The sequence below is a fragment of the Procambarus clarkii genome, chromosome 39 (assembly GCF_040958095.1).
Source record: "Procambarus clarkii isolate CNS0578487 chromosome 39, FALCON_Pclarkii_2.0, whole genome shotgun sequence".
Lineage (NCBI taxonomy): Eukaryota > Metazoa > Arthropoda > Malacostraca > Decapoda > Cambaridae > Procambarus > Procambarus clarkii.
The window spans coordinates 2158462-2168461 of NC_091188.1; the positions used below are offsets into that span (position 1 = coordinate 2158462).

General features: G+C 49.8%; 1 protein-coding gene across 8 annotated transcripts in view; it reads left to right on the forward strand.

Moving 5' to 3' along the window:
* Nucleotides 1–10000, forward strand: part of LOC123760348 (inositol polyphosphate-4-phosphatase type I A) — a 171157-nt gene that overhangs the window by 109127 nt on the left and 52030 nt on the right. The gene's annotated exons all lie outside the window — the stretch shown is intronic.

The window sequence follows — 10000 nt, forward strand, 5'->3', positions numbered from 1 at the left end:
GTACAATACGGGGTGAACGATTGTTCGGTAACGATCACTTAACAATCCTCCTTAAAAGCCCCTCCACCAGCTTCACCCTTGGAAAAACTACCTTTCCTTAGGTAGGTTTCTTAAGAGTCAAGAAACTCTTATTCTCTCTCTTATTCCCTCTTATTTATTTTCTTAAGAGGGCGGGAGCTCGCTCGCAGGATACTCTTGTCCCGTGAAGCTGCTCTTATGAGTAAGAGATAAGATAAAGTGTATTTCATTATCCAATGGCCTTGTTGATGAGACGTCAACGACCTTGTGTATGTATGTGTGTGTGTGTGTGTGTGTGTGTGTGTGTGTGTGTGTGTGTGTGTGTGTGTGTGTGTGTGTGTGTGTGTTTACTAGTTGTGTTTTTACGGGGGTTGAGCTTTGCTCTTTCGGCCCGCCTCTCAACTGTCAATCAACTGTTTACTAAGTACTATTTTTTTTCCACACTACACACACACACACCCCAGGAAGCAGCCCGTGACAGCTGACTAACTCCCAGGTACCTATTTACTGCTAGGTAACAGGGGCATTCAGGGTGAAAGAAACTTTGCCCATTTGTTTCTGCCTCGTGCGGGAATCGAACCCGCGCCACAGAATTACGAATCCTGCGCGCTATCCACCAGGCTACGAGGCCCCTGTGTGTGTGTGTGTGTGTGTGTGTGTGTGTGTGTGTGTGTGTGTGTGTGTGTGTGTGTGTGTGTACACTGTAGTTTGGCGAGATAAGTGTATCCTGCCGTGGCTGTATTGGTGGAGGTGTGTAGTGGTGGTGATGTTGGTGATACAGGTGTATGCTGTAATGGTGGTGGTGCAGCAGGAGGCTGGTCCCATCACCACCAAAGAGATAACGACAAAGGGTGTGCTATATATATATATATATGGAGTGGAATAACTGCACCATTGTCTGGGAGATGGTCAGCTCGTTATCCCTGTCCTGGGGTCCACTCTCCCGTCCTCCGTCCCCCCTCACCAAACTGTCCACCAGGGTAAATCTGACCCCGTCTAATTTCCAGTCTGGTCTAACCTTCCTTTGATCTCTCCAACCCTAATACTTTTTCATTGCATTATATATATATATATATATATATATATATATATATATATATATATATATATATATATATATATAATAAATTTATAACAAGAGTACTACCTCTAGCTGGAAGAAGGGGGACCCATAGCCTCGGAGGAAACCACGCATAAATATATATATATATATATATATATATATATATATATATATATATATATATATATATATATATATATATATATTTATATTATTAAGAACAGTAATGGCATTACTAATGAACCCTGGTTTTGGTTAAAACAAAAGTGGGGGTGATGGAGGGGGGGTTCTGGGTGTCATGACAGGTGGTATAGGCTATATAGAGGTCCTGTCTTGACAGGTGGTGCAGACAGGGGTCTTATCAGGCCGCCGGCCAGGCCAGCCCCACCCACTCGCCCACTTTATCTTCATTATCGCGCGGGGAAATGAAACTTAAATCATGGGTGACTTTCACTGACAGGATGACTTAATATGGGTGTGGTGGCCAGTACCATACGCACCCCCCATGACAGCCCCACACCGTCACTACCCTCCCCCCCCCCCCCTCCTCCTTCTCAGCACCTAGAATAGGCCCTCTGAGGAGTATAATAGGCCCTCTGAGGAGTATAATAGGCCCTCTGAGGAGTATAATAGGCTCTCTGAGGAGTATAATAGGCCCTCTAATAGAATAGACCCACTGAGGAATAGAATAGACCCACTGAGGAATAGAATAGACCCACTGAGGAATAGAATAGACCCACTGAGGAATATAAAAGAGCCACTGAGAGTGGGTGTATCAAACACACTGAGCATCACAGTCCTGTGACATGTCCATCCCACCAATACTTCCCCTTCCTTCCCTCTTAAAACCTCTACTTCTCTCTCTCTCTCACCCTGGATCCCTTTTCCACTTTTCAAGCCCTCGTCCTTGTACCGCTTCCGCCGTCCCATAACCTCCTGGTTGGTTCACTCGCAGATGACAACTAAAATTTGCATTTAGCGGCTATTTTCACCACTGTTGAAGGGGGACTGTGTTATTGGTGGTGCTGTGGTGGTGGTGCTGTTGTGGTGGTGTTGCTGGGGACTGTGGCGTTGGTGGTGCTGTTGTGGCGAGTGTTATCGTCTTGGGAGACTATAATCTACTCGGTTTAAGACGGAGGATAGCAGAAAACAATATTATAACGGAATTAATCCGTAAATAACCAAATACATTGCCAGAGACTTCTTGGCATTTGTCTCTGACAAATTGTGTCAACCAACTGGGCACGAAAATAGTTTCGGTCTGATTTTCACGAGCAATGAAGTGATTTGAATCAGCAACATGCTCTGACGGGCACGGCATGCTCTGACGGGCACGGCATGCTCTCACGGACACGGCATGCTCTCACGGACACGGCATGCTCTCGCGGACACGGCATGCTCTCGCGGACACGGCATGCTCTCGCGGACGCGGCATGCTCTCGCGGGCACGGCATGCTCTCGCGGACACGGCATGCTCTCGCGGACGCGGCATGCTCTCGCGGACGCGGCATGCTCTCGCGGACACGGCATGCTCTCGCGGACACGGCATGCTCTGACGGACACGGCATGATTGGATCGCATACTCACGGTGGGCCAAATAAACATTAATTTATGTCATGTGTTGCGCTTTATGATTCATAAATAACGGAACATACACTGAGGATAGCATATATTCTGATGGCATATACTGAAGATAGCATATATATACTGATGGCATATACTGAAGATAGCATATATATACTGATGGCATATACTGAAGATAGCATATATTCTGATGGCATATACTGAAGATAGCATATATATACTGATGGCATATACTGAGGAGAGCATATATATACTGATGGCATATACTGAAGATAGCATTTATTCTGATGGCATATACTGATGAGTAATCCATCCGAAGTTAGGAGACACGCCTCATAGAACCATGTCTGACCATCCATCCTGTGGTGTGGGAGATGTTGGGTATACTTGAGGTGAGGACTTGAGACACTGTGGGTATACTGAAGGTGAAGGGAAGACCCAAGACACGTGCGTGTGTGTGTGTGTGTGTGTGTGTGTGTGTGTGTGTGTGTGTGTGTGTGTGTGTGTGTGTGTGTACTCACCTAGTTGTACTCACCTAGTTGTGTTTGCGGGGGTTGAGCTGTGTGTGTGTGTGGGGGGGGGGTGTGTGTGTGTGTGGGTGTGTGTGTGTGTGTGTGTGTGTGTGTGTGTACTCACCTAGTTGTACTCACCTAGTTGTGTTTGCGGGGGTTGAGCTGTGTGTGTGTGTGGGGTGTGTGTGTGTGTGTGTGTGTGTGTGTGTGTGTGTGTGTGTGTGTGTGTGTGTGTACTCACCTAGTTGTACTCACCTAGTTGTGTTTGCGGGGGTTGAGCTGTGTGTGTGTGTGTGGGTGTGTGTGTGTGTGTGTGTGTGTGTGTGTGTGTGTGTGTGTGTGTGTGTGTGTGTGTGGGTGTGTGTGTGGGGGGGGGGGTGTGGGTGGGTGTTATTAAGCCGAACTTTGTGATGATCAACCTCGTTCGTGTGGTAGGTCATGATGATTTCCCGGTTGCAATTCTTTTTACCATGTCGTAGCTCAGTCGATTAAGGCAGCGTATGGGATCCTCTCGGACTCCGTTAGGTTCGAACCCTCGTCACGGCCCCTTGTGGATTTGTTTCTTAGAACATGTATGTGTTTAATTTTACACTTACACACACACACACACACACACACACACACACACACACACACACACACACACACACACACACACACACACAGTGTTTGGTCATTCCTTAGCTCGGTGTACTGAACTGTTTGGGCTTGTTACATAGAGGTGTACAGAGGGAGGCGGGACTTGTAGCGAGTTACAGCCACACTTGTAAGAGCCTTGAGCCCGCCCATACCTTTCATCCTGGGACTCCCATGTTGTCGCGCCGTGGGAGCCGCCCAGGTGGCGTGAGCTCTCTGGAATTTTAGTCCCCCCCCCCTTCCCCCCCCACTCCTGCCACTGGCACTCCCACTGACAACTTTCTCTAATTAAGGATTTCCTCGGTGCTTCCCTTGACCACCACCACCACCAGGAGAGGGAGGGTCAAATTCTGCTGTTTCTTCATCTCGCCTCACCCCTCTTCCCTTCTGTCACCTCCTTTCCCATCTCCTTTCCCACTTGGAACAATGCCATTCCCTGGGGAGGGGGGGGGACTGTCTGCTCCGATAACCCGCGGGAGCGTGTTGAAATGTTGTTTGTGAAGCCTGGCATGTGTCTAGGTGATGGGAGAGAGTTCATCCCTTATCTAGGGACGAGTCCTGTTGGTTGATTGATGGAGATTAAGCCACCCAAAAAGGTGGCACGGGCATGAATAGCCCGTAAGTGGTGGCCCTTTGTAGCCATTACCAGTATCAAGAGCTGATACTGGAGATCTGTGGAGGTGCGACTGCACCCTGCGTGACGGGAGACGTCTCCCCCGTGGAGTCCTGTTGGGTCCAGTCTTGTTTAGCTTGAAACCTCTTGGGGAATCGAGTCGAGCTAAGTGTACCCCCACAGAGGCTCTGTTAATGTGTGTGTGTGTGTATTGTGCCATCGGCCGCATTCTCGCCGGGACAAAAATGCTATATAAATCAGTACATTTATCTTCCTTATCTCTCCTCTCCCTCCCACTTTGCTTCAGTGTTTTATTTTCTCTCTGGATGGCCTGTCTGTCCTTCTTGATGGCTCTGTCCCCCTCACATTCTTCAGCTGCCTGAGGGGAAATTGCTGTCAGCGGAGGTTAGCGGGTCTCCTACATGTGATGTATTTTCAATTTCGGGCCCTGTTACTGGAGGTATATTCGGCTGTGGTGTTTTTACTGCGTGTTGAACTCTTGCTATGAAAGTCAGTTAACATATTCTCACTTGCCAGTTCGCGAAGTATTCTTGTTTCACAACAACGATATAAAAACTGTGCTTCGTTTCTGAATTGAAAAGTTAGTGGTTAACCTGGCAGGCGTTCCGGCGACTGTGGCATAATATGGCCATCATTCTGCTCACGTATAGAATGTGGCTTTAGCCTTCATTTATTCCTCTCTTCGTGACCTACGCCGTCAGCAGCCAGCTGGTCTCCTCCACCAGTACTCCAGCGGCAGCAACAGCAGCAGCGTACTGGAGTCCTCTGCTAACAAAAGTGGCAGAAAAGTTGGACTGAACAGCGCCGTGTAGTGTCAGTATACAGAAGGAAGAGAGACTGGAGGCAGCAAACTTCCAGCCAGTATTTCCTTACCTGCCTCGTGATAGACAAGGCTGTGAGAGGGGAGTAGAACACCTGGTGAGAAGAGTGCCTCTTCCCTAACACCAACACGGGCTCAGAGACGGGTCGCCAGTACAACACAGAGAGAGAGAGAGAGAGAGAGAGAGAGAGAGAGAGAGAGAGAGAGAGAGAGAGAGAGAGAGAGAGAGAGAGAGAGAGAGAGAGAGAGAGAGAGAGCTAGCTAGCTAGCTAGCTATTGCATATTATTGACATACGAGAATGTCTTGAATGCCATAACCTTCACGAGAAGAGTTCATGAGTTCCAGAGACAAAATACACCAGTGGACAAGCAGCAGAAAACAGCGATATGAAGGTTGAACCAGTGACGAGCAGAAGTGCCATAGGCACAATCAGAGAACACTGAATAAGCATCAGAGGTCCGCGGTTGTTCAACACCCTCCCAGCGAGTATAAAAAAATATTGCCGGAACAACCGTGGACATCTTCAAGAGAAAACTAGATAATTTTCCCCAAGGAGTGCCGGACCAACCGGGCTGTGGATATATGGGCCTGCGGGCCGCTCCAACTAACAGCCTGATGGACCAAGGTCTCAAAAGTCGAGCCTGGTCTCGGGCCGGGCTTGGGGGGAGTAGAACAACTCCCAGAACCCCATCAAGCCGAATATTACAGTGGCGCGATTTTTCCAACATGGTCCCCACAGAGTCCCACAGTATTGGTGTGGAGTATTGGAGGGCCTAGCTTCCAGATTTATGTGAAGCATCTCCCAGAAAAGGGTACATTCCTTCCTCTTAGTGTCTATCCAATGACGCAACATATATAACTTTGTAAATACGCTGAAGGACTGAAAAAAATACAGACTGGTTGGAATAAAATGAAGGAAATATTATACGCTTGCAATCCTCACCTGTCAGCCTCATCTCTTAACACATCACCTTGTCTCTCCTCCATACACCTGCCTCACCCCCCCTACACACACCTGCCTCACCCCCCCTACACACACATGCCTCACCCCCCCCTACACACACCTGCCTCACCCCCCCTACACACACATGCCTCACCCCCCCTACATACACCTGCCTCACCCCCCCTACACACACCTGCCTCACCCCCCCTACACACACCTGCCTCACCCCCCCTACACACACCTGCCTCACCCCCCCTACACACACCTGCCTCACCCCCCCTACACACACCTGCCTCACCCCCCCTACACACACCTGCCTCACCCCCCCCTACACACACCTGCCTCACCCCCCCCTACACACACCTGCCTCACCCCCCCTACACACACCTGCCTCACCCCCCCCCCTACACACACCTGCCTCACCCCCCCACACACCTGCCTCACCCCCCCCTACACACACCTGCCTCACCCCCCCACACACCTGCCTCACCCCGAAAATTCCCTCGTCGCCCACCACCATCTCCAACACATCTTATGGCCACAGCACCATCATGGGGGGACCGGACCACACACACGAAAATATACGTCAGAAAATCCTCACGGAACGAGGAGGAAATTGTAGTTTGTTGAGGGGAGCGATGTGGGGCCGAGGGCGGGGGGGGGGGGGGATAGTGGCAGCTTTGTCCAATGTTTATGGTGATGTGTTGTATAGTGTCGGGTGGTGACGGGGTGTTGATGGCTGGGCATTTCCCTCCCTCACTCAGGTTGTGAGGAAGATGGTGTCGTCGCTCATCTTCTCCTTGTATACAAGCCGTGAGAGGGTGTCTTCTGTCTTCACTACTATCCCCCCATACCATATCCAGGCTGTGAGGGGGTGTTGACGGCTTGGCACCCCCCTCATCCGGCGTCCTGGCACCCCTCCCCCTCACCCGGCGTCCTGGCACCCCCTCCGCCCCTCACCCGGCGTCCTGGCACCCCTCCCCCTCACCCGGCGTCCTGGCACCCTCCCCCTCACCCGGCGTCCTGGCACACCTCCCTCACCCGTCGCCCCTCAGATGTGTGGGGCGGAAGTGCCTTTAAGCTCCCCTCGTATCAATCTCTCGAGCTATGAGTGGCTGGTCCCAGATCGGAGCCTTCTTTTTCAACAGTGTCTCTGGGTCCTATCTTGGCCTTGAAGGTATGGTAGGGCTTTAGGGTCGTCTGCTTGTCAGGGCCCCGAGACAAGCAGACGTCTGCGTAAGCACTACCACAGTACAAACCTTTTAACCAGTGGCTACATAAATATGTTGAGATTATTGATTGTATTTAACAACATATTTCGTCTATAGCAAAAGTCAACGTTTTGCGATTACAGTATGAAACTTACCTGATGGATGTCGACTTCGTTCTCTGAGGTGACCATTGTGGGTTATCTTGAGGTTATCTTAGATGATTTCGGGGCTTTAGTGTCCCCGCGGCCCGGTCCTCGACCAGGCCTCCACCCCCAGGAAGCAGCCCGTGACAGCTGACTAACACCCAGGTACCTATTTTACTGCTAGGTAACAGGGGCATAGAGTGAAAGAAACTCAGCCCATTGTTTCTCGCCGGCTCCTGGGATCGAACCCAGGACCACAGGATCACCAGTCCAGCGTGCTGTCCGCTCGGCCGACCGGCTAAAATTGGGTGCTGGTCAGCGGCTTCCACAGACCTACCATTGATATTCCTGCTCAAAAAGGTACTAATGGTCTTGTTTATAGCAGTCTACCGTGTCAGGACATAGAAAACGGGTGCAATAGCTATCTACGCAACTCGTCCTCTAAAATAGCACGACGCATTTTTGACGTATACTGTACCTAAGACCAAAAACGTCGTGCTAGAAAATTGGTAGCGGCTCGCGAAATTGACACACACAGTCCCGTTTTCTGTTTTGGGTCCTCTGTTAGGTTAGGTATAATGGCTCTTTTAGTACGATAGTTTGTTGACGTTGGGAAACCTTATCGGAGGGGGGACTATGCCAAATAGGAGCAGTAAGGCGCTCCTAAATCCTATCATATTTTCCAAGCACGTTCAATATTTCCAGACATTTTCTCCGGACGGGCTCACCATAGCCCGTGCTACATGGACACGTCGTTCTGAGTAGCTAAATCTGAAAACCACAACAACACACACTTGGACACACTTGGACAAACTTGGACACACTTGGACTATGTATCGTGTTCTCATCTTTGCCTCATGTGTTCACGGGGGCGGCTCCTTGTACCTGACATCGTCCCCGCGAATTCATGTTGTCCTGCTGTACAGAAATATAATTTGTTAGACCTTTTTTCTGCTGGAGTCGTCCTACACACCTTCCCTCGGTCTATTTTAGTATGCTGGGTCGTGTCCCTCGGAGTCATTATGAACTTTGAATGGCAGCGGATGTGAGAAGAACGTGGAGCAACTATCAGGGTGGTGGTTGTGGTTAGCTGGTGGTTGTGGTTAGTTGGTGGTTGTGGTTAGTTGGTGGTTGTGGTTAGCTGGTGGTTGTGGTTAGTTGGTGGTTGTGGTTAGCTGGTGGTTGTGCTTAGCTGGTGGTTGTGGTTAGTTGGTGGTTGTGGTTAACTGGTGGTTGTGGTTAACTGAGACACACACACACCAGTTGGGAAATTATGTAGGGGAAGAAGATAGGGAATAATGAGAGTGTAGGGGAAAATGTTTCCAGAGAATAGGGATGTTTTGGCGTTTAGGGAATAAACTGGGAAGGGGAAAGGGTAGGAAATGTTAGAACGGAGAAAGGTAGGGTGTTGGAAGAGATGGAGGGGAGGTGGGGGGAGAGAGAGACCCAGAAAGTTAAGGAAAGGGGGGTGGAAATCTTACCCTAAGTCCTATATTCCCCAAGATTTACGCCCAAGACCGCTTCCCGCTCTCTTCTACACTCTCCGTGCTTTCCTCCCCTCTTAAGGGGGGACTTTATTATATTGATAGTTTTATTTGTATATGAACTAGATAGGGGTATCCGGCTGTTCCCGGGTCTCTCTCCTCCCTCTTTTCCACCCCCTCCCATTCCCCAGAAACTTCAAATTGTTCAAGCTTTACATTTGTCAGCATCTGCCAATCATTCATTCATTTTAAACAAGTCATCTTGTAACAATTTTGAGTGAATAATGTGATGAAAAATGAAACCAGAGTTGACTTGAGCGCTTTTGTTGTTAATCAAAACATCAACAGTACAATCAATATTATTTTAGATTCAGCTACTGGGAACAAATAGTTCCAAGTAGCACGGGCTATGGTGAGCCCGTAGTGGACTTACCTGGCACAGGAGCGGGGGGGGGGGGTTGTAACTTGCAATCATTGATTGATTGATTGGTGCAAATAAGCCACCCAAGAGGTGGCACGGGCATGAATGACGGAAATATCTTGATTCTTTCAGTTATGAGATCCCATGATTGTACACGAGCAGTCGTATCCGAAACTCGAAATTGATGCGTAGAACACACGAAGAAGAGAGTGATACAGGCAGTGTCCTGCTTGCTGTTCCAGACTAGAACAGCAAGCCTGCTGTTCTAAATCCTCTGACCGGATTTGGATCAACGGCTTACTCTATAAACTAGAGGTGTATGCAATACGCGCCACGCAGTACGCGCCACACAGTACGCGCCACGCAGTACGCGCCACGCAGTACGCGCCACACAGTACGCGCCACGCAGTACGCGCCACGCAGTACGCGCCACGCAGTACGCGCCACGCAGTACGCGCCACACAGTACGCGCCACACAGTACGCGCCACACAGTACGCGCCACACAGTACGCGCCACACAGTACGCGCCA